The sequence below is a fragment of the Marmota monax genome, unplaced genomic scaffold (assembly GCF_021218885.2).
Source record: "Marmota monax isolate L192 unplaced genomic scaffold, Marmota_monax_Labrador192_F-V1.1 WCK01_AAM20220418_F8-fsc00022, whole genome shotgun sequence".
NCBI lineage: Eukaryota > Metazoa > Chordata > Mammalia > Rodentia > Sciuridae > Marmota > Marmota monax.
Window position 1 is genome coordinate 13,197,357 of NW_026695215.1, and position 27,942 is coordinate 13,225,298.

Sequence of the window (27,942 nt, forward strand, 5' to 3'; positions counted from 1 at the left end):
CCTGCTCAGCATGGTCTGAAAATACCAAGATATCCCTCACTGAGACTAGACAGAGGTGGGATTTCCACATGGTTACTCCTGACTCACAGCAGCTGGGGCAGAGTGTTGAGGGGTGGGTGAGAAAAAAAGTGGGTCCCCATGTTGGCTGCAGTCAGCAGAGGCTGGGGGCAGCTGGCTTTCTCCTGATCATGATCAGGAGAATACTGGGAATTCCATCTGGTCATGAAAAGAAACTGCCTATTTCTTTCATCACAAAATGCACCTGTTAGCATTATATACAAGCCTCTATTATTTAAGAGAATGGAGTATTCACTGGGAGAAAAGTCAGGTATTTTCCAACTAAACCGAAAATCATAGTCAAAGAACCTTAGCTGGGCCCTGAGGTCACAGCAGCACAATTAGGAGTCACAAGTCCTGGTTTGAGCCCAGACTTTGCTGGCCACACGAGCTGAGCTAGATAATCCCTCCAAGGTCCAGTTTCCTTAACTGTAAAGGGAGAGGAATGGTCCTCTCTGGACGCTCCTCCATGAGGAACTTCCCTGATCCAAAGCCACCCACGTTCAAGCCCAGGAAACCCCCAGGTCTTGAGATCCCATAATTCTCTTGGGCTGGGGATGGAGCTCAGTGGCAGAGCCCTTGCTTAGCATGTGCAGAGTCCCCAGAGCTTCCATCCCCAGCACCCAAACCATCCAAACAGAGAACCCATGATTCTAACATGACCCTTTGGTAGGCTTGGACATTGGAGCTCATTTTTCAATCTATTCAACTAAAAATGTATGGCACAGCAGAAGTGCTTCTACCAATGTATTCTGTGAGAATTTGGCCTCTCATGGGCCAAACAAAAGCTACTTTTATAAAAAGGAGTATATATTCTCTTTTGCTTTTATCTGAAGAAAGGAAAATGATTCTCGGGTCTCTGTTACACACTAGAATCTATTTTCCAGAAATATGGCTCATGTGTCTTTTTTTTTATCTTCACAAATTCCACAAAATGGAACAGCTCTGTTCAATGACATATTGTAAATGAAGGTGCTAGGGGTGCTTGCTTAGGCTCCCAGGAAGTAAATAATTGACATATTAACTTCCTGTGATCTAGTCACAGGATGCATACATGAAAACGAGAGAAAGAAATGGGGCCCACTCCAACATGCTGCCCTCCGCATTGCTTAACCTCCTGTCCAGCCCAGCAGGACCCGCCTTTACCTTCTTTCTGATAGAAACAAAGAAGCAATCTTAACCTGGCTCCTGACAAGCTAGGAACTCATCTTTTCTATGAGGCGCCTTAAACCGATTGTCCTCTCACAAATAGTTTTTCCTAACTGCCTCCCCTTCATCTTCTTGGTTTTGGAATAATTCTCAAGATAGAGTTAGAAATTGCTGCTCACTCGCGGGAGTTAGCTACAAGATGCATCTCAAGTATTTGGAAGATAGGGTCGAAAAGCCATCTATCCCAAGTCACAGAGGGTGGCTGTAGATGAGAGGGGGAGGGGGACTTTGCTGGTCATAGGACTTTTGCTTCTGTCATCACATGCAGCAGGGGCATTGTTCTCTCTCCTTACAGGGGAGGAAACTGAGGCTCAGAAAGCCGGGACTCAACCCAGTGCAGAGAGGCCTGCCTATCCGGGGCCCTTTCCCCATCCTGCTGGGTAACTCTGGACCTCAAAATGCAGGTGGTTTCTATTTGATTTTTGGTTCAGCCAAAAATGCCTGCATTTTCTTATGACTAATTCTCTTTGGGGGAGAAGTTAAATTTCATTTTTATTTCTCCACTCACCTGTTTCCTTTGAGTAATCTTCTCGGTTTCCCCTTTGGTCTTTCTCACCACTCCATTTGTTAATGCAAACAAATAAGACTATGCCCGATCCTTCCCCACACCACCATCTGATTAAGTGGTACCGAAAGCCCCTTTTCCATGGCAACCCTAAGGGATTGGTCCCCAAGCAGAGAAAACCACTGAGCCAACCCCACAGCCAACACAATGGTGAAATCTAGCTCCATGTTCATGGCCAGAAAAATTTTGATCCATCATCTCACAGGTTACAGATGGGCACATTCTGGGGTTCCAGCTGCCTTTTGAATTGATGTCTCCTCCCAAGTTCAAGTTCAGGTCAAGTTAGCATTGTATTGCTAGATTATTTCAATCATCCATAGTTTAGTGGGTAACACAAAATTTCATTTCCTTCCATTTGCTTCTGTGAAACAACTAGTCATTTTCCTTTCTGAAAAAAAAAAAGAAAAGAGAAGCATTAATATTGTCCTAAACTGTGATATTTCTTATTATATAGTGAAGAAAATCATCTGAAAATTTTTGAAAAGTTTGACTATAAATTTTTTTTGAAGAGAGAGAGAATTTTTTAATATTTATTTTTCAGTTTTTGATGGACACATCTTTATTTTTATTTTATGTGGTGCTGAGGATCGAACCCAGAGCCCCGCGCATGCCAGGCGAGCACGTTACCGCTTGAGCCACATCCCCAGCCCTGACTATAAATTTTTCCTTACCCTTTTTTCTTTTATGTTCGACCTAGTGTTTTCTTTCTTTCCCTTTTCATTTTATCCAAGAGTTTTAATAAAAATAATATAATACAAAAAGATCGCATTTGTACAGAAAAAGAAATGATACTTTAGAATGATTAAGATTGATTGATGATTGGCAACATCAAGAATCTGTTTGGGGCTGGGGTTATGGCTCGAGGTAGAGTGCTTGCCTAGAATGCGTGAGGCACTGGGTTCAATCCTCAGCACCCCATAAAGTAAAATAAAGACATTGTGTCCACCTATGGCTAAAAAAAAATAAAATAAATATTTTAAGAAGAAGAATCAGTTCTCTCTGGCAGGTAGCTGAGCTTTCATTTCCCTGAGAATAATGGAAAAATTAAATGAGGATCCATTTGAGTAAAATTATGTTTTATCATCTCCTCCATCTCTATATTTCCTCCTCTGGACTGCAATTCTGTGTATACAATCATCTTCCTCCCCTAGCCAAATGAAAAGGAGAGAGTATTTTTCCACGGGTTTATTATGCTGAGAGAGGTTCTACTGGCATATAGGGAGAAATCTATATTCAGATAAGAATATATATAAGCCCAGGCTTGTCTGGAATTTGTTTTGCCTGTGGTTGGTCCCTCCTACAAATTTGAGGTGAGAGGAAGTTGTTAAAATTGGACTCTTGTGCTTTGTAGCTTCATCAAAAAGAAATCCTTTTAATTCTGTAGCTATAAAGAGTTATAACTTAGAAAAAGCCAGACATTGTTCCTATTTCTATAGACAAGGGGTATTAAGGGTGGCCCTTCTTCAAGCTGATAGGAACCCCAGTCACTAACAGCCATCCTTTCCCCACCATCCTCTTTATCCAGGTGTGAATCCCATGCTCCATCATTACAATAATATCACCCTTGCAAACACTCCAGATTCCATTATCTTTTGTGTTACACCCAAACAAAAACAGCCATTACTGGAAAAGTCCCAAGGAGTAATTAACCCAATACTTTGTTTGGAGGGCAACCACAGCAGAGTGGATGAGTCCTGTGGGAGAGAGTGACTCACAGATGAAGGTTTCCTTTGAACTACGGATCATCAGCCTCACATGGACCCCTTCCAGCCAACATCCTATTTCACACCGCTCATCTTTTTTTTTTTCTCCCATTGCTGTTCCAAACCCACCTCTCCTTTCCTGAAATCCCCAGCCCTCTGACTTTCCTTGTCCTCTCAACCATCGATCTCACCTCCTGATTCACAGAGAGTCTAAAACTTAGTAAATGGGAACTCTTCCCATCAATCAATCAAACATTAAAGTCAATTTCTACCTTTTCTTTCTCTTTTTCTATCTAGCCAACCATTCTTTCTCACCCAAGTCCTTCAAAATAACTTGCAAACATGTGTAAGTCTTCACCATGTGACAACATCCATGTCAATGAAAGCTTCCAGTGACTTCGTGACTCCTCACGAATCCTCTCCTCTGTCCTTCCCTCAGAGACGAGCTTCTCAGGAAAACTGATGACACTGATGGTCTCAGTGCTCTCCTCCACCCACTCCTCAGCCCACCTCCCTGGATCCTACTTGAGCCGTCTTTCTAAAGCAGTTTGATAAGGTCAAAAATCATTAAACCAGATAGGTATTCTTCAGTCCTCTCCTGACACGTCTTCTTAGCAGCATATGATACTAGGAATTGATTCCTCCTTCTTTGAACACTCTCCTCCTTATTTTCCATAACCCAGTTATGGTTTTTGTCTCCTCCTAATTCCCTCAACAGCCTTTATTAGGCTCCTCTTCCTCTGCCCATTGAATGCTAGAGGTTCGTGAAGTTTCTGCTCAGGGCATTCTTTTCTTTTCACTCAATACTTTACCCCTATAATTAATGATGGTGGAATGTGATCATCATTATTATCCAACTTACAGATATGAAGACACAAATTGGTGTGAAAATACTATGTATACAACCAGAGATATGAAAAACTATGCTCTATATGTGTAATAAGAATTGGAATGCATTCTGCTGTCATATATAAATTTTTAAAAACACTCTTCCCCTAGATGATTCCCTGATAATCTCAGATTACAATAACATGCACACAAAGCTGAGTGTAAATTTATACCTCAGACAAACCTTGGACACCTACATGCTACTTACCTGATCTCTGCACTCACATGACTGAAGACACATCCCAGTCATCGGGAGTCCTCCTCCCACCTACCCCATATCCCATGTTCCCTCCATCTCATTATTCAAGCAAGAAGCTCTGAGTTTTCTTCTCTCTCTCTTTCCCTCTCCCTCTCCCTCTTTCTCGTTCATCAAGCTGTACATCATACTTCACCACTTCTAATGCCCTCAAAATTTATATTCAACACAAATACTTCAGAATGTCATGATTGCTGATATTCTTTGGTTGAATTTTTTTTAAAACAAGAACTGCATAACACTTTTTCTCCCCTGCAACACACTAAAACAAGAAAGGATTATACATGGGGAAATGACGTAAGTGTAAAACACTGCACAGGGTCAAGTATTTTTTTGAAAAAAACAATTGCATTCCAGGAAATATTTTGTTTTTTCAGAGAGAAACAACATTAATAGAGGCACCATTCTTGTCACCTCCCCAAGGTCAGAGTCACTAAATTACACAGAACTGAGACACATGAAGGACTCCAAACTGCATCAAGAATTTCAAAAGGTCTAAATGGATGAATGTCTTACCCTCTTAGATGCATTCCTTTCTCATATTTGATGGAGTTGTAAAAGAATTTTATAGTTAATATTTTGATCAGCATGTCTTGTAAATGAGCGTCTTCATTTTGTATTTCTCAAAGGCCTGTACCTTGGTCTGTGAAAGAAACATCTCTTAATATATTTAAAAATATTATCTTTAGTTCTAAGCAGAGATCATAGTTAGAATAAACATTTTGATCCTGTTTTGGTCTTGACCATGTGTACATTAGTATAGAGAAACGTATTCTTCTGCAAAACCTCCTGAGAATGCAGATATAAATTCATTAGGATATTGAATTGTTTGGGAAAATAAAAATTACACTTTTGCAAATAAACTCTTGTACCTATATTGAAAGCTCAATATTCATGGGCACTTTCCCAAATAATAGGCCTCCCTCTGCCAATATACAAAGCAACCTCCATCAGTTAATAATTGGCATGAGTAATTATTAATCTAAACAACAGATGACATCAGAGAAAACTGGCATAAATTATCCCAAAATGAACTGTGAGTGAATCTGTCCATTTTGTGAATCTAATTTATATGATTCTTCTCCCTGCTGTTCCCTTTGTAAATAATCTTTCATTTAAATAATTTCTAGCCCCAAAGCTGGACTCATTGTGATTCTGGGTGTTACATGGGTTGGATGGTTAAGCCATTCTTTCAGTTGTTCTGACCACTGACCAGTACATTTAACTGTTAGTTTAGATAGAATATTGTCAGGTAGTTGGCCCAGTGTCTTGTTCAAGTCTCAGATCACAGCCATAGTCTTTGTATGGTAACTCACGCAACCTAGAGCCATACTCTGAAAGGCTGAAGCACGGGCAATTATCCTAGGTGAAAACTTATATTCTCTGTTATTTTAAATGCATGAATAGCAGACAAGAGAGCTTTCATTTCACAAAACTGTAAATCATCTTTGGCACTATCAGAAGAATTGGCAGTAGACATACCACCTTCAGAGGCCCCCTGAGTTCCAGCAGACCCCTTACTACACTCTGAGGGGACACAATAGGAATTCCTGCCGCTTTTTCTCTGCAGTATTTTCCTGCTCCATCTGAGGCCACATTACGAAGCCATGTCATTGATTCAATCGACAACCACTTGTGGCAGTTTTCTCTCAGCTGTTGAAAATTTCTCCTCCCACCCTGTCTCTTTGCATCTTGGTAGAGCATCTTATTCTGAGAATTGACTTACTGTCGCCCTCCATTCCCACACTTTGCTTAGAAAAAGAAGTTTAAAAGAATGCCTTCCTGCTCTTACCACCACAAAAAGAAAAATCGAAAGGAATTTAACATTTCCTCTCACACACATGCTCATGAGCACACACAATTAGTCTCCTTAACAATAAAGAGGAAAAGAAACAGGAGAAAAACACATCCGTAGCCCCTTTTGGTGTGAAGTCAATGGGATACATTGTGCCTTCAAACCATCTATTAAGGTCAAAGCCATTATCTTCTCCTCTGGGTGTCTAAACTGCCTGTAGCAGTCACTTTGGTGAATAAGGGGAGGAAGACTAGAAAACAGGATAGTTGCAGATTGGAGAAACAGTAAAAGTTCTGGTGCCAGAGATTGCAATGATATCACTTGTATAATTAGAGTCGTTTTTATGTTACTAGCATTTGAGGATTATATTACCCAGCATTTTAAGGTTGCTTTGACAATTTGTTCATAGATAAAGTAGAAAGAAGGAATAATCGTGTCAGGGAGAGAGATATCTCTATGTGTGTGAGTGTGCACATGAGTGTGAGTGTACTTACATGCCCACTGTGTATGTCTGAGATTGAACATCCTCCAGGTACACCAGGTCCAACCCAAATGATTACATACATCCTCAGTAGGGATTTTTTTCAGCTCATTTTCAGTTTGCTCGTCTTTTGAAATAAGGTGATATTTTACGGTGTCCGCATCACCTGATTTGAACAACTTGTTCAAGTTAATCTTGAAAAATCTGGTTCTTGGCAGCTCTTTGGCCTTGAAGGTTATTTTATTTGTGGATGATGCTCTAGTTGCTACATAGATGGTGGCACTGAGTGGACCGCTTTAAATCTAAGCCGATCCAATAATAAACTGCAATATGTTGGCAAGAGATTTACAACCTCATAAGGGAATCTTCCCCCTCAGTAAATGCTGGACTAGAGCCTATGGATCATAAGGAAGCACAAGTTCTCTGTTGGTTTCATTGAGAGGTTTCTTCCTAAAGGATCTGACAAACAGATCCTAAGATGGTCAGCAAAGTGCTCAGATGTGTGACGTATGAACCTGAGTACTACAGCTCCCACCTTGACATTAGCCTCCTGCAGGCTGACAGGAGAGCTAGGTCCTGCCTGTGACAGGGTGTTCCTATAACACACCCCAAATCCAGAGGATTCCCCAGGAACCAATGAAAAACAATGTTCAGGGGCCTCTGGTTGATGGGCCACTTTTAAGGGGGCCTCTACTTATTTTATAGTCAAGTTTGTATTTCTTTTGTTACACTCCCCACACACAAATTTTGGGTAACCTGCAGGCTCTACAAAATCTGAATATACTTCTGTCCATGTGAGTAAACATAATACGGCAAATAAGATAAATTTGTGCTTTTATAGTATTATTACAAATAAATACATTATTTATTACAAATAAATAGATCACATGATTTCAATCCCTACCACCCATATTGCACCATTTTCTGTATTTGCTTATTGCAATAGTTTTGGTGAACAAATAAATGTTCGGTTTACTTGAGCAGGGTTCAGAACTTCCTCAGGAAGTTTAATTTTCTATTTGGCATCTGAAGCCAATGTTTTCCTCTCCACATCTCTCCCCAACCACTCTGCACAGCTTCCCCTATGTCTGACACCCTGGCAAGCCAAGTGTTGCATTCTGAAGAGTGTGTATAAGTTCCCAGATGGACGATAATGGCAGGTGCAGGGTGCCCTTTAACATCCTTCATTCTTCTACATGTACGTTGCACAACCATGTCCTGGAATTTCAACTCAATCCAGCCATGAATTGGTTATTATTTCCATAAAATCCCCAGACCACAGGCATGGAGTCTCCCAAACTGGTCCCATCTCAAGTGTACATTCCCAAGACCACAAGTTCACGGAAGCTAAGCACCCTTAAGCCACTTCTCCAAAAAGACTGCACAACAGAAGCATGAAAGAACCCTGAAAAAGATCCTAATTAAAGAAAATTGCCTCCCAGTCATACCAAATTAATGCTACCCTGAGATCCACAGAAAATAATTTATTATATTCAATGTAAGTGCCCAAAGGCATTTGGACAGACTTTTCAGCCTAAAGGATAATGGAGAGATAGTCTGAAAAATTTTGTGAAGAATTTCTTCCAGAATTTTCTTAGAAATAAGTGCCCTTTTCAGTTTTAATTTTGATTCTGCTACCAGCAAAAGTGTTTAATTTCAGCTGACCCTAACTATACAAAATATGCATGAAGGAACAAAGTCACTCGAGCTGATGACTAACAAATTTCTGTACATTCCCAGTCTCTCTTCTTTACATTCCTCATGTCAACCCACTTACATCATCATCTTAGAATAAAGGAAAGGGTTCCTGGTGAAGTTTATGAACCTTAAGAGAATCTTGACTCAGTGCAAATAAGACCTGAGCAGAAGACCCCTTCTGAGTCTCTTCTGTAATTTAGACTTGGTGAGTTTGGTGGGGAAGTCAGTCATGAGAACAGCATCTGCGAAGGAGGAGGGAGTCAATCCCCTCCGTCTCCAGCAGAATCTTGAAGAAGGTACAAACAGAAAGCCCTGGGAAAGCTGCCAAACACCTGGAATGAAACCTCTTTGGGAGAGTCTCTTCAAAGACTCCATCAGCTACAGAGTGGTTGCAATGGAGAACCACCTGGTTTTCCATTGAGAAATTCCAACCACTCATTAGTACCCTTTTGCTCCCCATTCCAGCCTCCAGGCCCACCACTGTGTTGGCACATCACAGGTGCTCTAGTAAATGTCAAGATAGTGTTGAATCAGCAGGGAATGGAACAACTCTCCAGCTAACTGACACTAAAAACACTAACGATTCACGGTGAGAGACTTACTCCGTTTCAGGTTGCTGACGGGCATCGTCTCTTGACCTCCACCCATTGTTTCATTTATTCATTTGCTTTTCATTTAACTTCTGTGGCCTGGCATGGTTGAGCACAGAATCTGGAACCTACAACTGTATTAGGCCAGTCAAGCATGAAATTATAGTTTGTTGGCTGAAGACAATGCCCAAGGGAGCCCAGGAGACCAAGCATGGCATAACAGTACCCAGGGATTTTAACATGAATTTAATCAACCGTGATTCCAAGTCACTTATTATTTTGTTTACAATGCCATGATGCAAAAAGTTTGCCTGCTATATCCTCCATGCTTTTGAGATCTCTCCCATGCCTCTGAGTTCAACTCAGTTGCTTTTATTTTCCACGTCAGTTGCGACTTTTTTAGAAGTTATAATTGTATGTCGTGCACCCCATAATTCAGGCAGCAGTGTTATTTTACAGAAACACTTGTCACTCCCAGAGTTGTATTAATAACTATAAGGAAACAGTGAATTGAGCAACTGTTGTTAACATGAACCTAATGATCAGAAGTGAATTCAGCCAAGCTCAGCTTTTGGAGCAGCAAAGAAAATCATCACAGTACCTGTGATGACCAAGCACCCCGGGGCCACATCAGCAATCTGCTGTTTTAGAAGCAACTATTGTTCCCCAGGTGTTACCACATTTTTAAATGACATGGCAGTAGAAGGAGATGGGAGGCCTCAAGATCATCCCAGTGATTTATTCATGTTCAGAAACCAAATAGTTTGTCAGTGTAGAAGGTTGGGGGGGTGGTGACATGTAAGAACTTCTCATCATGGAGTGAGAAACCAGGCGGAATATGACTCAAGCAGAGAAAATCCTCAGCCAGGCCTGAGCTACACAGGTGAGCAAGAGAACAGCAAGCCATGTGACTCCCCTCAGACCACCCACCTCAGAGGAAGCTGTGCAAATTGCAATTAATTACAAAAGAAGAAGATGAGCCCCACCCCCTCCAAGGTGTCACGTGATGAACCTCCACACCAGGAGGGAGCTCTAATGAGAAGATTGTGAGACAGAGCAAGGCAGAATTCCAGGGGACTCACAAAGAATTACTGATGATGATTGAGAGGGACGCCATTAGTGGCGGGTAGTGGCATAGGGAGACCCAAAACCGGTCCCTCGGACTGTCAGTCACACAGTGGCTCACCTAGGAGGCATCAATAAAGTTTAAGTTATGCCATCTGACAGGGCCCAGCTTTCTCGAACACTCCTTGGCTATCATTCTCTAATGAGCCCACAAAGCTTAACATAGAACAGAAATGGAGAATGCTTCACTCCCAGAACATTCTTTCAGGCTGTGGGTCTGGAGTGGTGTGATGTTGTGGAACGTGTATTCCAAACCCATGGGTTCGAACCCCTGGGCTCTTTTACTAATAACTGACTGACCTGGAGAAGCCATGTTTTTAAATCTCTGTGTTCTGATTTTTAAAAATGGAAGAGAGTGGTTGTGATGTTAGCAACCTGTAACCTTGTATGCAATCCTCAGGCTGCTTTGTGTGGATTTTCAATATAAAGAGGATGGATTGGCCCAGGACCATTCTGATTTTTGCCTCTACCCAGTAGCTGCTTTAACTGAAAAACCCACCCAAGGCCCCTGGAGTGGAATCAGATGCGTCATTAATATTTTCAGAGCGTTGTTTCAAATATATGCAAGCCTATCTCAACATCTGCATGTGCAGTTTTGTTGGGAAGGAGTTAATCAGGAAGGAATGATCAAACCTAGCTGACTAGCTGTCTGGCCTCCTCCCTCTCCGCGGCTTTCTGCTTCCCCGGCTCTCTGGGTTTCACAAAGGTGTTTGTTAAATAGAACACTGTCCTGTCTGCCTGTCAGTGTTTTCAGTCTGACACAGAAAAACATAAAGACCAAATCGGGCCCAAAATGTTTACAATGCCCTTCTCTTTGCCATATTCTTTATGCAAACTGAAATATTACAGAAAGCAGAATTTAGTTTTACTTACAATGAAGCCTCTGAAAGTGTACTTAGGCATAACTGGGCTGACAACCATAACACTTTGACATTGTAATCAAGACGAGAGCTCTTTTCTTTCTAGAAACTCTCCAAGACCACTACGATAAGGGAACCACTTTTTAGCCTGAAATCCACATTTTGTAACTGTTCAATTATATATGAGTATACATCTTAACAGGATTTTTTTTAATTTAAAGGGATAGCCAGATTAGTCTTATATAAAAATGACTTAATTAGCATTTAAAGATTCCTCCTTTCTTATCATTTTCCTAGAACGGAATGTCTGTGGTTCCCCACCAGGGGCCATGACTGGGTCCACTCTGGTCCTGAAAAGAAGCAATTGTCCGTCTGACTTTCAGAGAACCCAGGTAGATGCTCCTATGCCAACAGAGAAGACACAGGGCTAGAAATAAAGGGAGGTGGGTACAAGGCCAAGGTCATCATGGGCTGGGGATTTCCTTTCCCATTTTTCTGTTCCTCAGGAAACTTTATCAGAGTTGCCCTTAAAGGTTTCTAAAGGTTGTACATGTACATCAACATCTGCATGTGCAGTTTTGTTGGGAAGTACTTAATCAGGAAGGAATGATCAAACCTAGCTGACTAGCTGACTAGCAGGTGAGAATCCCTCAGGACACCTCTTTAGAGTTCGATTCCTTGGTCCTACCTAATCCTAAAGTTTGGCAATCTGGGGACAAGGGCAGAATCTGTGTGTTTAACCAGTGTCCTAGGAATTCTGCTATAGCATGAGAACTGGAAAGCTCTGGAAAAGTCCAAGGGCCTGTAAAGAAACTTCCCAGCCACGATCATGTGGAGGCTGGCTCATGTAGAGGATTCGTTAACAGGCAAGAGTGCCGTTTTGCTGGTGGCCTTTGTAACAGGTGTGAGGTGATGTCCCATGGTAGCTTAAATTCGCACTTCTCTAATGACTAGTGATGTTGAGCATTCTTTCATATGCTTGTTAGTCATTGGCATACCCTTAAATAAATATCTAGTCAAGTCCTTTGCCCATGTTTAAATCGGTTAGTTTAGTTCCATTGCCCATCTGTGGGGTCCTTTGTGAATTCTGAATATTAACCCCTTATCAATGATTTGCAAATACTATCTCCCAAGCTATAGGTTGCCTTCCCTCTCTGTTGATCATTTCCTTTGATGCAAAGAAGTTTTAAAGTTTGATGTAGGACAATTTGTCTGGTTTTACTCTTATTCTTCTGGGCACCATATCTAAGAAGTGGTTGCCACGTCCACTGTCAGGAAGCCTTTCCCCTGTGTTTTCTTCTAAGAGTCTCATAGCTCAGGTCTTTGATCCATTCTGAGATTTTTATACATTATGGTATAAAGTAAGGGCCTAACTACATTTTTTTGCAGATAGATGTGTGCTTTCCCAAATATCATTTGTTGAAGAGACTGTCCTTTCCCCATTCTGTGACCCTGGACCCTTGTGAAAGATCATCTGGATATATGCACAAGACTGTATTTCTAGGCTCTTTATTCTGCTCCATTGGTCTACATGTCTGTCATTATGCCAGTACCATACTGTTTTGGTCACTATGACTTTGTAATATGCTTTGAAATCAGGACATGTGAAGGTTTCAATTTTGTTCTTTTCCAGGAATGTTTTGGCTATTGGAGGTTATTGAGATTCCATATAAATTTAAAGAAATCTTCTTTTTCTAATAAAAAAAGGCATTGAAACTTTGATGAGATTAACATTGAATATGTATCTCCCTTTCTGTATAGTACAGATATTTTCATAATACCAATTTCAATCACAAACACAGGATATCTTTCCACTTATTTGCTTCTATTTCAATTTCTCTCATCAATATTTTATAGATTTTAGTGTACAAATTTTTCATCACCTTAAATTTATTCCTAATTATTTTATTCTTTTTGACAGTGCTATAAGCAAGGGTTGATTTCTTAATTTCCCTTCTGGCTTGGTCTTTGTTAGTGTATAGAAAAGATTTTTGTGTAATGGTTTTGTATGCTACAACTATACTGAATTCCTTAGTTCTTATCATTTTTTGTGGGATTTCAGGATTTTCCACACATAAGATCATGTCATCTATAAACAGAAATAATTTTGCTTCTTCCTTTTCAATATGGGTACTTTTTAGTTCTTTTGTTACTTGGCTGATCTGGCTGGAATTTTCATTACTAGCATGAATGAAAGTAGCAAGAATGTTTGCCTTCTTCCTGAATGCTTGTTTTTAGCTTAAACATGAATTTATTGCAAATTTTTCCAATATATATAGTTTTCTGTTATTATCCACAGCTTGACAGATCTTTTTGATTTGAATTGTTATTGTGAATTAGTTAGTTATAATGTTCTTATGCCCTTTGAGAAGTTTTGATTTCTACCAAAAAAAAAAAAAAGACTTAGGTCAATTCAAATCAGCTATTATTACTGAGCCTTTTATTTAAGTCCTTAAAAGATGATTCTATTTAATCCACACAGTAACATTTTGAGGTAGGTATTGCTACTCTGGCCATTATATAGAAGAGAAGACTGAGACTCAAAGTCATGAAGCAAGTAAAGGGGAAATTGGGTCATGAACCAAAATCTGTCCAACTCTAGAATCCACACTCGTGCTCACTGTGAGAAAGTCCCTCCAGTGCAGTAGTCTGAACCCACTTCTCCCTGGGGCATCTGTTACTTGTCAGTATGTCACCTTTCAACAGCCCTTTGCTAATATATGCAGCTTCTTGAAATCTGGAGACCAGGATTATTAAATCTTTAATCCCATTTTAAATCCACTGGCCATGGCCTGCAGATGGACCCAGACCTCTCCTGAGAGACAAGTTCATGGGATTTCTGACAAATCTTCTGTGTTCATGCCACTTCTTCAAGACATGTACAAGATCCAATTGAATTTCCAGATAATTAAACTAACAAGAAGTTCAATTGATTGACATATGTGAATATTTTACCCAGAGATTTCTCATGTCTAGAGTGATGCTCTTCACACCACTGTACCAGATTCTTTTTTCAAATATAAAACAAATAAAAGCAAAACTGCTCATTTGAAGAGGGGATGGAAATCCTAGACCCTAAAGTTAAACTTGCTTCTCTTCACCCAGAAATCCACTGAGGTCCCCCTCACCCACTGAGGCATCCTGGAAAGAACGCATGGAAATCCAAAATTCTAGGTTTTCTTTCCAATAATGAGTAAAAAAAAAAAATTTAAAAGACAAGCATCTATTAACAGAATGGATAAGATTTTGCCAAGAGAGTAAACAGGAACAAATAAAATACCCTTCCCTGGTTGCATTGCTAGGAATTAGTGCAATCTGATCATTGAAGCATTAGATGCAGAACTAGGAATTCTGTTTTACATTCCACTTCTGGCCTCCATGAGGCTCCCTAAACTGTAGAAGCATGCCCTTCCTAAAGCCCAGCCTTCATAGTCAGGTCGGGAACAGCCTGCTGGCTTATTATAGATGAGATCCAGGTTGCCCAGCTAAATACACAGCATAGGTACCAGCTATTATAGCTGCCTCTGTTGTGTAGAGCGATTCTAGAAATTTCAAACGTAGTAAGAACCTAGTGTTTAATGTGAATAATTCTGCCCCTACCAATTCCTGTTTGCTACTTCTGAAATAAGCTGGATAATTAGGAAGCCATGAAGCTTGATTTGGTGGCTAAATAACAACTGGGGAAACATATCCAAATTTCATAGGCATTTGTGAAAGGATTTTAAGGTGAGCCCATGTGTCTCTGGGTTTGCAAGGTTTCTTTGTACTGCATACAGGAATCACAACCAAGAAAACAGACCTAGTTAGGGCTATGGTGTGACATGTACCTGGGAGAACACAAAGCAAGAGTACTGGTCCTAATGAAAGTCCTAACCCTGAAAAGAACACTCCGTTTCCCATCAGGCTTCCCATCAGGCGGGTGTATGGACCGTTGTAATTGGCGTCAGGTGCCCTCTGACCTTAAGCAAGTTACTTAAGGTCTCTGGAACTTGGTTTCCTCATCTGTAATTCAGAGAGTTAATGTGGAGATGAAATGAAATGATTTATCTCTAGATAATTCAGCAAACGCATGGGTGGCTGTCAAGCAGGCAGACGTGGCTAGTAGTACTACAAGACTCAGGCTTAATAATAGCAAGTCCCCTCCCATCTTCCCCAGGTCATTGTCCTCTCCAGGTTCATCTCAAAGGCAATAAAACCTGTTTAGTAAAGGAATAAATGTTTTCCTAATCAGATGCCCAGCAAATGGATCTCACCCCTTGAGCACATGAGAAATCACTTTGTTTTGGCTTTATTTTGTTTTAATTCTGGATAATTGGTCTGGGTTGGAGCTTAAGTATAACAGGTACTTTTTAGCCAGCACCCCAGGTAGTTTTGGTGTGCACCCATCCTGAGAACTAATGACTTAAACTCTTAAACAATATCCTACTTGTTTTCCTGATTCATGGTTCTCCCTACTCCAGTTCATTCTCTAGGTACGGGTTCAAATAGTTTCCCCAATGATCAAATCTGACCTTGTCACTGCCTATTTAAAGACCTCAGCTTTTTTTGCCTGGAGCAAAGATGGCACATCGACTTTTCCTATGTGCCAACTCTGGTAAGTCAGTTAAGGCTTCTTAAGACCCTGTGTGGGTAGAGAATTCCAAGAGTTAGCCTGGGCTTGGCAGGAAAGCACACAATTTCATGCCAGATTGGGGACATCTGCCACACGGACAGGAAGACGGGAGCTCTGGGATTTTCCATTCCCAGCCTATAGAATAAAGCCAAAGCTCTAACATGACACAGAAGATCCTGCACAGGTTATTTCTCTAGCCGTATTAACTGCCTATGAGTCAAAAGCTACATCCACAACCAACTTCAGATTTTCTCAGTTTTCCTCCCAAGTGTGAAACTTGAACTTCATGGCTTTGCTCATGCCGTTCCCTTTGCCCGGAATGGACTTGCTCTTTTTTCCTCCTGATCATCTCCTTCCTAATCTAACTTTAAGATTTAGATTGAATGTCACTCTTTCTGTGATGATTTCTGACTGCCCAGATATAATTAGTCTCTCTTTTCCACATCTAAGCTGCAATGTACTTTTCCCCTGTCTTTATAACTGATTTTATCACACCAGATGGCAATTTACTCTATGTTTACATGCTCAACCCTCCAATACACAATGCACATCATTGACGCTCTGCACCGGTTGGCGAATGACTGAATGAACAAACGAATGGATTCCTTGGCTGCAGATGCAATCACACACGCGTCCTTGTTTCCCAGTGGTCAAGCAAGAAACCAACACATAGTAGGAGTGCGGGAGAAATCTGCTGAGTGACTGAAGCCGTGTCTCCAGGCTCTGCTGCCACCCATATGGCACAATAATCTGGGCTCATTCTGAGTCACAAATCACAATCTGCCAGAACGCATCCATCTGGAGAGCCTGCTCCCCACAGCATCTTTTCCTTTCAGTCTTTAGGCCTGTTTTGTTCCTTATTCAACAGGAAATTATTGAATGCTAGCAGTGACTCAAAAATAACTCGGGAAGCTATAAAAACTGTAAAAGGTCTATTAGTAATATTGCACAGGATGCTTTAAGGCAGCCCTGCAGAGCAAGGCATCTAGCTCCCAGGGTTTCTTTATGCGATGATGTTACAGCTGTTCTTACCCAAGTGTCAGGACGACCCACCAGCCCCACATCACCCTCTCCTGTGCCATTCAGCCTTACTGCCTCTTCACTGTGGCAAAGCCAATCATCTGCTATGTGAGGAGTAAAGGAAAATCGGCCAGGATTATCCCTAATTTGTAACTGATGTGCAGAGAAAATGTTGCATCCTTTTGTTTTTTCTCCTCACTCCATCCTATCTGAAACACAGATGCTACACTCTCTTTACTACAGGTAAGATTCTGGCCCAAACCAATTCTTTTCTAAGCCACGACAATGCTGAGATTCATGAAGAGTTAAGTTTTCTCGATTCCTTGTGATTTACTTATTTAAATTGGCATCGTTACCGAGAGCAGAAACTATTTTGGATCCACGCATAAGTGGAATATGTAATATAGAATCACATTGTAATGAAATATGCATTAATGCAAGCTTCATAAAGTGCTTTTCATGTTCCGCGGGCATCCAAAAGTTTAAAATGCATATAATCTTATTTTAGTTGCTGCTCAAATGGTGATACATCAGGTTAATACACTTAATTAAAAGTCATACTTGAAACGTTCGAAGGGATGGTTAATTCACTATTGACATTTACTATAACACAGTTAAGCATCTTGGAAACAAGACAGTGGGATTTGTCACTCCCGTGGACCTGTGGGGAACAGAAGGGGGATGTTTTTGGTTTTTTTGTTTTTTGTTGTTGTTTTTTTTTTTAAATTTTCAGGAAACAGCATGTGTTTGAAACCCAGGAAAATGCAGCCCTAAAACATTTGCCATTAATAATAAATTGGGGGAGGGGGGCTAAGGAGACACTCCCAAAATAATATCCAAACAGCTTAACTGTCTACTTTTAAATGAAGATTAATGAGCTAGAGATATTGGGGGGAGCTCTGCATTCCACAGTTCCTATCCGACTGCTGAGCTCAGGCCTCAGAAAGGTGCCCTTTCTGATGACCTGGCTGTCCCCAGTGTTCTTGAGATTTGAAACTGATAGAGTCCACTCCCGCCCTCTTGGCACTGAATTTAAAATAAAAGACTGACTCATAGCATTCACAGACATCCTGGCTTCCGATTCATAAAGCTTGATCCTTTTACTCTCCCACCCTAAAGTTCACCTTTGTTTTAAGGTGGGCCTCGCTGGGGTCTCTGCTCCTGCTGATCCTGCTGGCCGTGCGGATGATCAGGTCGCACACTGCCCTTACCTTCACCATCTGTCCCCACCCGGAGTCAAAGCCTGGAGTGGGAGGTCACTGTCAGGCCAAATTGTGCTTTCCATGAACTGCCCCCGTCAGCATTTTTGTTTTTTTGTTTTTTTTTTCCCCAGTACTTCGAAGGCTCTTTCTCAGGATTTCCTCCTAATTACCCTCCCTCCTGTATCATGAATTTTTAAAAAAAACAGGGGTCAAGATGGCAGCCCAGAGCCAGCTCTACAGGGAAGAAAGGTGCTGGAGGAAGCCAGCACTTAGGACCCTGCTGCACACTGGGGCAGGAGGCTCTTGTGGCCGGACTGGGGTTCATGTCCTGCCACCAGGAGCTACAGCCCCTAACCCAGGCCGTGTCTCAAAGTGGCAACTGCCCAGCTGCCAGGGTGATGAAGGCAACGGGAAGAAAGCTCTCTCCATCAGAAAGACGAGCACCTCTCCATCAGCCCCAAAAAGCAAGGGACCCCAAAGCTGCCTGGGGGTCAGCTTGGTCCCTTAGAAAGCACACTGGGCGCTGAAGCAGGGGCATCCCGCACGCCTGCGTTGTGAGGATGGCAGAGTCGGGGTGAACTCAGCTTCACCCCAACAAGAACTTGATGGGAAGTTTAAATTGGTTTGCTGATCAGTGATTGCAAAGTTCATGTCAATACAGAGGGGATGGTACCAATGCAGACACATTTCCTATTTTGTTTCTTGTGGCAATCCTGAGTACCCTGTTCTCCCCGCAGGTCTCAGGTTCTCATCCTTTTTCTGAACTAACCCCATCAACTCCCCAACTGCCACCTCCAGCCCAAACACACAGGCTCATTCTCCTCCAAGGGACAATGAATGACCAGGTCTGAAAGGCTGCCCTTAATAGGAAACACCCCTTTTGCTGCACACAAGATTTATTGTGTAAGGAAGCAAGTGTTGTTTGGGTTCCCGCTGTGTGGGGATGGAAAACAGCTTAAGTGGTTGGGTTCTTGAAAGTTGAACATTTGACTATATGATCTTTTCGAGCAAGTATCACTCAGAAAGGTCAATTTGAGTGGAAAGATCAAGGTCCACACAAGCACTAAGTTACGTTTGCAGGGCTCTTTGGCAAGGTCCTTAACTAGGTAGAACATGGCCAAGCAAGATTGAATCAGAATATTAAACAAGACAAAAACACTAAGTCTTGAGACAGGCAAGAACAGCTTCACCAGAAAGGAAAACCTCAGGTACTGTTGTAATGGTCCCAGGGGCCCGTAACAAAGAGGATACTGGGGTGGATCATGCTAATCAGGGAGAGCAACCCAAATATCTTCCAGCAGCTAAAGAAACAGGAGAGGCCTGTGTACCGCATGTGGAGCCTGGGAAAGTTCAAGCGTATTGTTACCAGGGTTCAAGATTGACAGAAATGACTTCCAGGTGGAGAGCTGGAAGTTCTGAGGAGGCAGATTGCATTGAACCGGGCTTTGCATACTACACAGGTTTTGAATCAAGGAGACAGGGAAGGGGGAACACATCCAACATGATTGGGGGTAGCCAGACTGTTCCCTTAACACCCCAGTATGACCTCTTTCTGCTTTGTCATCGGTACTTTTTCATGCAGTTCACAATAGTTCAGAGAAACAATGTTTGATGTCACCAAAGATCTTAAAGCCAAAAGGATTATAAACTATTTTGTAATTTTTAAACTAATAGACTTTGCCTTTTAGAGCAGTTTTAGGCTTACAGAAAATACAGAATTGCCGTATCATCCCCTGGACAGTTTCCTGTTATTAACATCTGACATTAGTGCAATTAACTTGTTAGAGTTGATGAGTCAAAACTGACACATTGTCATTAACTAAAGTCTATAGTTTACATTGGAGTTCATTCTCTATGGGACATTCTATGGATCTTGACACATACGTAATACGATGTATCCACCATTATAATATCATATGTAACCATTTTGTAAAGGAAGCAGACATTCTGATTTCTCTTTATCTAGTCTGGATTAAAACACAAGGAAGTGGGCTGGGGCTATAGCTCAGTGGTAAAGCGCTTGTCTCACACGTGTGGGGCACTGGGATGGATCCTCAGTACCACTAAAAATAAATAAAGATATTTTTTAAAAAAATGTAAAAAACACAAGTAAGCAGGGCAAACATAGTACTTGTGCAATAAATAAACAGAAAAACCCACCCTGTTAGTATGCATTTCAAGCAGGAAGGCAGAAGCCTTTCACGGTTTTCTTAGACTTATCCAAGTTTACAACTTATCCAAATCTCGTCCACATTTACAACTTCTAAAGGAACACCAAATTTGGGGGTTGGACAAGTGAGAGTTCCAAGAATTGAGAATGTGCTTGAGAACTGGCACTGCTGCTCATAAAAATTACTGCATGTGCTTGATTCTCCTCTCAATAGCCTGGAAAAACCTTCAGCTTCTATCCCAAATTATAAGGAATTGGCAGCATGAGAACATGCTCAAGACTCTGAGTTCAGAAAATCCTGTTAATCCTGATCACACACAGACTAGCACCCCCAAGTACACTGAACAAGAGATACTGAGGGATATTTCTATACATCCAGTAGGTGGCCAGAGATGGAAGATGTTTGTGGAAGAACCAAGAATAGCAAAAGGGAGAGGGGTAGGGAGAGGACTGGGGAAAGTTCAAATTATAGGAAACAGGAAAGGCCTCAGGGCATAAGAAACAAAATCAATCTACTAGTAGCAATAAGAGGAGATGGGGAAAAAAAGAACTGATAAAACCGATGCCCCCTTTCCTCTTGGATTAAAAATTCATCTTATTCTGTAAGGTATGTCGTACACTGTTCCGGGGTCCAAACTGAGTTTCCCCTCCCCCTCCCCCATGTAAGAGGAAAGATTATTTTTCTTTCACTCCTCCTATGGACCCCCACCCACACTGTCTATTTTTTTTTTATTTCTTTCTTTTCTTCAATTGTGGGAGGTACTGACTTTTTAGAGAGGAAGTTTAGCCCTTCCTTGGATTTATCATTTGCCATTTGGGGAGAATTTGCTTCCCTCCTCATTCTGTCCTGTTTGGAAGGACCTCTACAAGTGGGTGCTAGTTAAAATTCTACTGGAATGTTCCCATCTCCCCTCTGTGCTCTCAGAATGCCTGCAAGGACCATTTGTAAGCTTCTGGAATTAGCCTAAGAAGACACTTTTTTGAATGTGTGCATCCTGTCTGCTGACAGATCCAAGGAGATCATTACTTTTATTTAAAAAATTATTTTATTTCACCCTGCATGTGGCCTCTACTCCTATTTGCATTAATCATGAAAAGGAGACAAGAGAAAATGGGATCTGGCTGACAGACTTACGTAACCATTGATTTTAAGTGTAAGAAGAAAGATTATTTTTCTTTCACTCCTCCTATGATATAATATCCCATTGATTAAACAAGTATTTATGTAATGCCTACTAACTGCCAGGCACTGTACTGAGTGCTGGTGATGAAAGAGACGGCCCCTGTGTGAAGTATACAATCTAACAGTGCCTGGGGGAGGCAAAGATCCAACTAAGAAAGTGTAATAACTACACAATGTGATCAGTAGCTGCCATAATGGAGAATAACACGAGAGGCAAGAAGCTACATTAAAGATGGAGCCAGGGAAGAGCTTTCTGAAACTTAAAATGAAGGATAGCCAGTCCCCTGAGCTTTCCAGGCAGAAGGAAGGAGATGGGAAGAGTCAAGTACACACAAGAAACAGAAAGAAGACTGGTATGGCTTAAGAATAGTAAGAGAAAGTGAGTGGGGAGGGGTGTTGGAGGCCTGCAGGCCAGGCTGAGGAGTAGAGATTGCATTCCAAGTCATCTAGGCATCCTCAAAGGGTTTGAGCAAAGTGATAATGTGGTCTGGTTGACTTTTTCACCCATCACTATGGTTGCTGTGTGGAGGATTGTAGGAAAGAGAATGGTGGCATCCAGAAGGCTGGTTGGGAGGCTGTTGGACTAATGCAGGCAAGAGATTGTGGTGGCCAGATGCAGGAATAGTGATGCCTAAGATCTAGTCTGGAGGTGGAATCACAGGACTTGCAACACACTGAGTAGTGAGGGAAAGGGGGAAATCAGGGCTAATTCCCAAGCTTCCAACAGGCAGCCATGTGGATGGTGGCACCATCTGCAGAGAAAAGGGAAGACTGGATGAGGCCAGGGAGGACTTGAGAATTCAGTTCAGTCTGAGATTAGCCAATGGAGGTCATGAGCAGCCAGTTGGATATATGAGTTCAGTGCTTAGAATAGATAAGAATATGTGATTTGTTTACCTATAAATTTAAATGCTCTTTAAAGCCATGGATGAGATCACCCAACTCAGTTGATTATTTTCCTCCAGAAAGGAGGAAAGGATCTTGCTGCCTCCAGAGGAAGACATTTGATTTGCCAGAACATGTGTCCCTGTACAGGTGCCAATACCTAGCAGCTTCAGAAATGCCTCTCAGGACTAGAAGCTCTGTGAAATGAAACTAAGCACTACACGGGTGCCTGGGAATAGGGGATGCCTAGTAAATGTCAACAGAGGGTGAGATGGATGTAGGGAACAGCTTCATTTTACTCAACTTCATTTTGTTCTTTCCCGCCCATTTCAAAGTATTCATTTCTCCAATATGAGTCCAAATGAAGTCCAAAAATTCTTTAACTGCTCACCAAAGATTTGTAGATTTTTTTTCCTCCCCTTTATTGGTAACAACTTTTTGTTGAACTTTCTTGAACAGTCACATTCGACTGAATACATGAAGTGCTCACAGAGCAGTTGGATACATGAAGAGAAAACCAATACCCAGTATTGGCGTCAGAGCTTCAATCAGAAGAAAACAGACACAAATTTCCTAAGACAATATTTTAAACCAGGATATATTTTGATGCTTACGTATTTTTTGAAGTCATTTATCTTAAATGACTTTTCATTGCTGTGACCAAAAGACCTCATAAGAATGATTAAGAGGAGGAAAAGTTTATTTTGGCTCACAATTTCAGAGATTAAGTCCATGGTCAGCTGACTCCATAGCTCTGGGCCTAAGATGAGGCAGAACATCATGGCAGGACATGGTAGAGGAAGGCAGCTCAGGACATGCAAACCAGGAAGCAGACAGAGAGTCCACTCACTGGGGACAAACTGTAAACCCCAAAGGCATGCCCCCCAGTGACTGTCCACCTTCAGCCTTAGTTATCTCCCAGTTAATCCAATCAGTGGATTGACCCCACTGATAAGGTTAATAACCTAATTATTTCTTGCATTTGAACATTCTTGTGTGTCTCCCATGTGAGCTTTTGGGGAATGCTTCATATCTAAACCATGACAGCATTCTAGAACACGCATGAGTCTGACATATTCCTCCGTGTCTGTCCTGAGCTGGTCATATAGGCAAAGACTGGGTCCGCCGGGCTTGCATTAAATAGTTACTGACAAGGCAGGAATGTATGACTGTCCCTTTTGAGGCTGTAGCTGATAGTACTCACCATCCCTAGGTCCAAAGATTTAAAAATCCACTGAGTCCAAGGAGACGTGTTCTCTGGAACTGCCCAAGGCCTTCAGAAGTGTCTCTGATGCTCAGATGCCCCTGCCCATATGTCCTTAGCAAAGTTAAGGAAGCCTTGGCACCATGACTTGTACACATGGTGTGGGAGAAAGCACTGGGGGCCTTGGAAGCCTGAGGTCATAGACAGAGGAAAACACCAACAGGACAGCCAGGCTGGCCTTGTCATAGCAATCCCCAACCTGACAGAGTTGTCTGAACCATAGCAAAGGGTGAGGTTTGGGGTTACAGAAGATGAGGAAATGAGAGAGGAGTCATTGACCATATTCCAAAGATCTATTAACAAATGCCTACCCAGGCCACGGTTGCAAGCCCTCCCTGGAACTCCAAGCCCCCACCACTGCTTCAGCTCAGAGGCTCCCAAGCAGAGTGTGCATGAGCCCTGTTTTACAGGTGTGGAGAATCTGGGGTTGAGGGGAAATTAAGTGCCGTGGTGACGTAGCCAGCAAGAGCAGAAAGAGCAATTCCAACCAGGGCCGCTGAACCGTTAGCTCAGAACTCTCCTCACTCCTGTGGAAAAAGACATGTTAGAGGTTTCATTTTGACATTTTTCTCTGATCAGTGAGAAAACACAGAAATAAAGAAGAAAACATCAGTCATGGACCATCTCACCAGGCTTTTTTTCCTTTTTCGGTGCCGGGGATGGAGCCCAGGGCCATGTGCATGCTGGGAAGTGGTGTACCACTGGGCTGCACCCCCAGCTCCCCATGGAAGGTTTTGATCAGAGAAGTGACATTATTTTAAGAAGATTAATCTGAGAGTAGCCTATGAGGTGGGATAAGCAGAAGAGAAAGGAGGCCCTTTAGCGGCTGCCATGAGTCTTAATGCAGATGAATAGGGAAGCAGCCAGAGCTGGCTGAGCCTCCACATGAGCTGCCACTGCCCTGGATCTTCCATTTACTCTCCTCTCACTTAGTCCTAATAGGCACATTTTGCTTCCAGAGGCAGAGGAATGTGCCTGTGATCACACGCTAGGAAGAGGAAGGTCCCTGGCTACCACTGAATCCTGGCTGTTCAGAACCAGAGCTGCTTTCCCATAAGACCATGTTGTTGGAGCCTCGGGGCTGCGTGCAGGCTGTGGGAATGGAGAGGGAGAAGGGTCTGGGCTGAGACCAGGCTCCCCCATTGCAGAGACCCCACATTGCTCCTCTCGTTCAGAGGGTCTCATTCTAGGAGGGCTGGTGCGGTTCTCCCCTTGCCCCCGCCCAGTAGAGCAGACACTTAAGGTCCCACCAGGAAAGAGGTGATAACAGCAAACAGCAGCTTCCTGTTCTTAGAGGGAAGCAACTTCCCCTGCATTATCATCCCACGACCAAGAGCTCACTGACAAACAGAGTGCAAAGGATGACGAATACATTGGGACCCAGTGTACAGGGCCAACTAAATAATTGGGAGATTACATAATCATTTTCTTAGGCTGATAAAGCCAAACATAAGCCTGCTTTGAGAATCCATTTTTAAAATATCAATATCCTCAGGGCGCATATGTATTATAAATGAAACTGTATGTTGGAAACAAACAAAATATCTCTATCTTTAATGATTAGAATTGTGTGAAGACCATGATGAGCACTCTGGTCTGACAGATCTTTAGGTTTTTTTTTAATCTGTAGGCATCCTATTTAGGTACTCGTTAAAACTCTAAAAATTGACCTTGGAATTTCTGGTTTGAGCATACACACACACACACACACACACACAAATACTTAGAACCACTAAGGGGAAACTAGTTCATGGAAAGAGGCATAGATCCATCTTTTTCTCTTTCTGGTTGTACCAGTCAAGATTCCTCAGAGAAACTGAACCAAAAACATGGGTAGGTAGGTAGGTGAGTGGGTAGATGGATAGATGGATGGATGGATGTTTATCTATTTATGTAGACATTAATTATAAGGAATTGGCTCATACAGTAATTATGGAGGCTGACAAGTTCCAAAAGTCTTCACTCAGCAAGCTGGAGACCCAAGAGGTTGATCATGTAAATTCCAGTCTGAGGCCAAAGACAGAAGAAGACTTATATCCAATTCAAATACAGGTAGAGAAATTTGGTTCTCTCTCATTTGGTCTTTTGTTCTATGTAGGTTCTATGAGACCCACCTGCATTCGGGAGGGTGGGAGGGCCCTCTGCCTCACTTAGTCTACTTGTTCAAATGTTAGTGTCCTCCAGAAAAACCTTCACAGATACACCTAGACTAATGTTGGAATAGACATTTAGGCACTCTGGGACCCAGTTAAGTTGACGCATAAACTTAATTTTCACACTGGCAGAATTGTCTTAGGAAAGGGAAGAGTCAGAAGAGATGTACTGAAATGTCAGGATTTCTCAACTGTCTTCCCATAAACCAAAGGCTGGGGACGTACCACAGTCCCCCTCTCCTGGGAAGTCACTGGACGGGTTGAGCAACTTCCCCCTTGACAGGCTGGGATGAGGGAGAAGATAATCCACTAGGGCAGTGCAAGAGTTCCTAATGCAGAAGCCAGAGCCCTAAAGCATCACTCTAATGTGCAGGTGTCGATCTCCCTGGGAGAGTCACCATAATATCATCAGACTCTCAACAGGTCTCTACCTTACACAAGATTAGGAATCACTGCTCTGGAGTGCACTGAATCTTCCATAAGGGACTAAAACTCAGAACTAAGAGCCACTGATACTCCATCTATATTTGAATTAAATTCAAGTTTTCCTTATTTACAAGAAGAAATAGACTTTAGAGCAATGGCTATACTATTTCGACTGATTCTTTGAGTCTTGATTATATAGTCATTAAGTTTTGAGGTAAATCGTAACCCAGAGCTGGCACACAGACCACAGTGCCCAGAGAAGGGTGCTTGGTCTCACTGGAGACAGAATATGGACAACACAAAGTAACCACTTAAATGAAGGCAGCCAATGAATAGCAGGTGTATCCAGAGCAGTGAACCTGCCAAGCTTGGCCTCCCAGAATGTGCAGGACTTCAGGCAGACATACTTGAAGACCAGACGCACCAGCCAGGATCAGTGATGAGCAGGCACAGAGGGCAGGACTTAGTCAATTCCACACACCTCGCTCCCTTCTTGTCCGTATCTGTTACCACTCTAGCAAGTCTATGATTAAAAATCCCCAGAGGTTTTCTTCCTAGTGAGTAATAACTTTCAGGTATCAGAGTCCTAGGGGTGCTACAGCAGAGTGCCGCAGACTGTGTGGCTTAATAGAACAGACATTTATTCTCTCACTGTTTTGAAGGTTATGTGTTTGAAATGAAGGTGTCAGGGCCATCCTCCCTCCATGGCCCTAGGGAAGACTCTTTCCTTGCCTCCTCTAGCTTTTGATGGTTGCTGGCAATCTTTGGCATTCGTTGGTGTGATGGTCTAGATCTTTAATATCCCTCTAAAAGCTCATGTTAGGCAGTGGGGGAATGTTCAGAGGTTAGATGATTAGATTATGAGAGCTATAACCTCATCAGTGGATGACTCCATTTGATGGATTATTGATTTGAATGGGACACTGGGTGGTAACTGTAGGCAGGTGGGGTGTGGTTGGAGGAAGTAGGTCACTGGGAGCATGGCCTGAACTATATCTGTACATGGTCCCTTTCTCTCTCTCTCTCTCTCTCTCTCTCTCTCTCTCTCTCTCTCTCTCTCTCTCTTTCCCAGCCCCGAACAATGAAGTCAGCTGGCCATAGCCTAAGACCTCTGAGACCATGAGCCCGAGATAAACTTTTCCTCCCCTAAGTTGTTCTTGTCACAGTGACAAAAACCTGGCTTATAGATGAAACACTCCAATCTCTGCCCTTGTCTTCGAATAGCATTCTGCCCGGGGCATCTATCTCTAGGTGCACAGAAGATTTCCTTCTTCATATAAAGGCACCAGTCATGTGGGATTTAGGTGTGCACCCTAATCCGGTATAACCTCAACTTGATTACATCTGAAAAGACCCTATTTCCAAATAAGGTCACATTCACAGGTGCCAGGGTTAGGACTGTTATTAAACCCACAATACTGCAGATTCAGAAATTTCCTCCTCTTCTAGATGTTTGTTGTCTCTGAAGTGTTGATGCTCCAGAGTGCAGGCAGTAATTCACTCCATATTTGTTGATCAGCCACTCTGCCCCAGGCCAGTTGCAGACACTGAAGGGACCACAGTGGATAGGATGGCTGAGCTGCCTGCCCTTGCAGAGCTCACAGTGCCACAGAGAGACAGACTTGGAACAAAACGAATTGGAAAAAAAAACACTGTCCTCGCTGTCACTCCAAGGAGACCTACCAGGTAGCAGAGAACTGGGTGATCTCCACTGGATGAGCAACTCATGTATATAGGACAGGCAAAGATCATAAAGTCATGGACACAGTGATGGCCCCACCCAGTGAATGTTCCAGAAGA

The 27,942-nt window shown here is 42.3% G+C and overlaps 1 protein-coding gene and 1 long non-coding RNA gene across 2 annotated transcripts in view; one reads left to right on the forward strand and one right to left on the reverse strand.

Annotated features, from left to right (window-relative positions):
- Slc9a9 (solute carrier family 9 member A9) overlaps positions 1–27,942 on the forward strand; it is a 533,806-nt gene that overhangs the window by 453,327 nt on the left and 52,537 nt on the right. The window lies entirely within an intron of this gene.
- Positions 1,976–18,095, reverse strand: LOC124084396 (uncharacterized). Its single transcript, XR_006849104.1, has 3 exons — positions 17,984–18,095; positions 5,195–5,321; positions 1,976–2,219 (listed from the first exon to the last, which is right to left on the reverse strand). It is a non-coding gene; the product is annotated as an uncharacterized LOC124084396 (long non-coding RNA).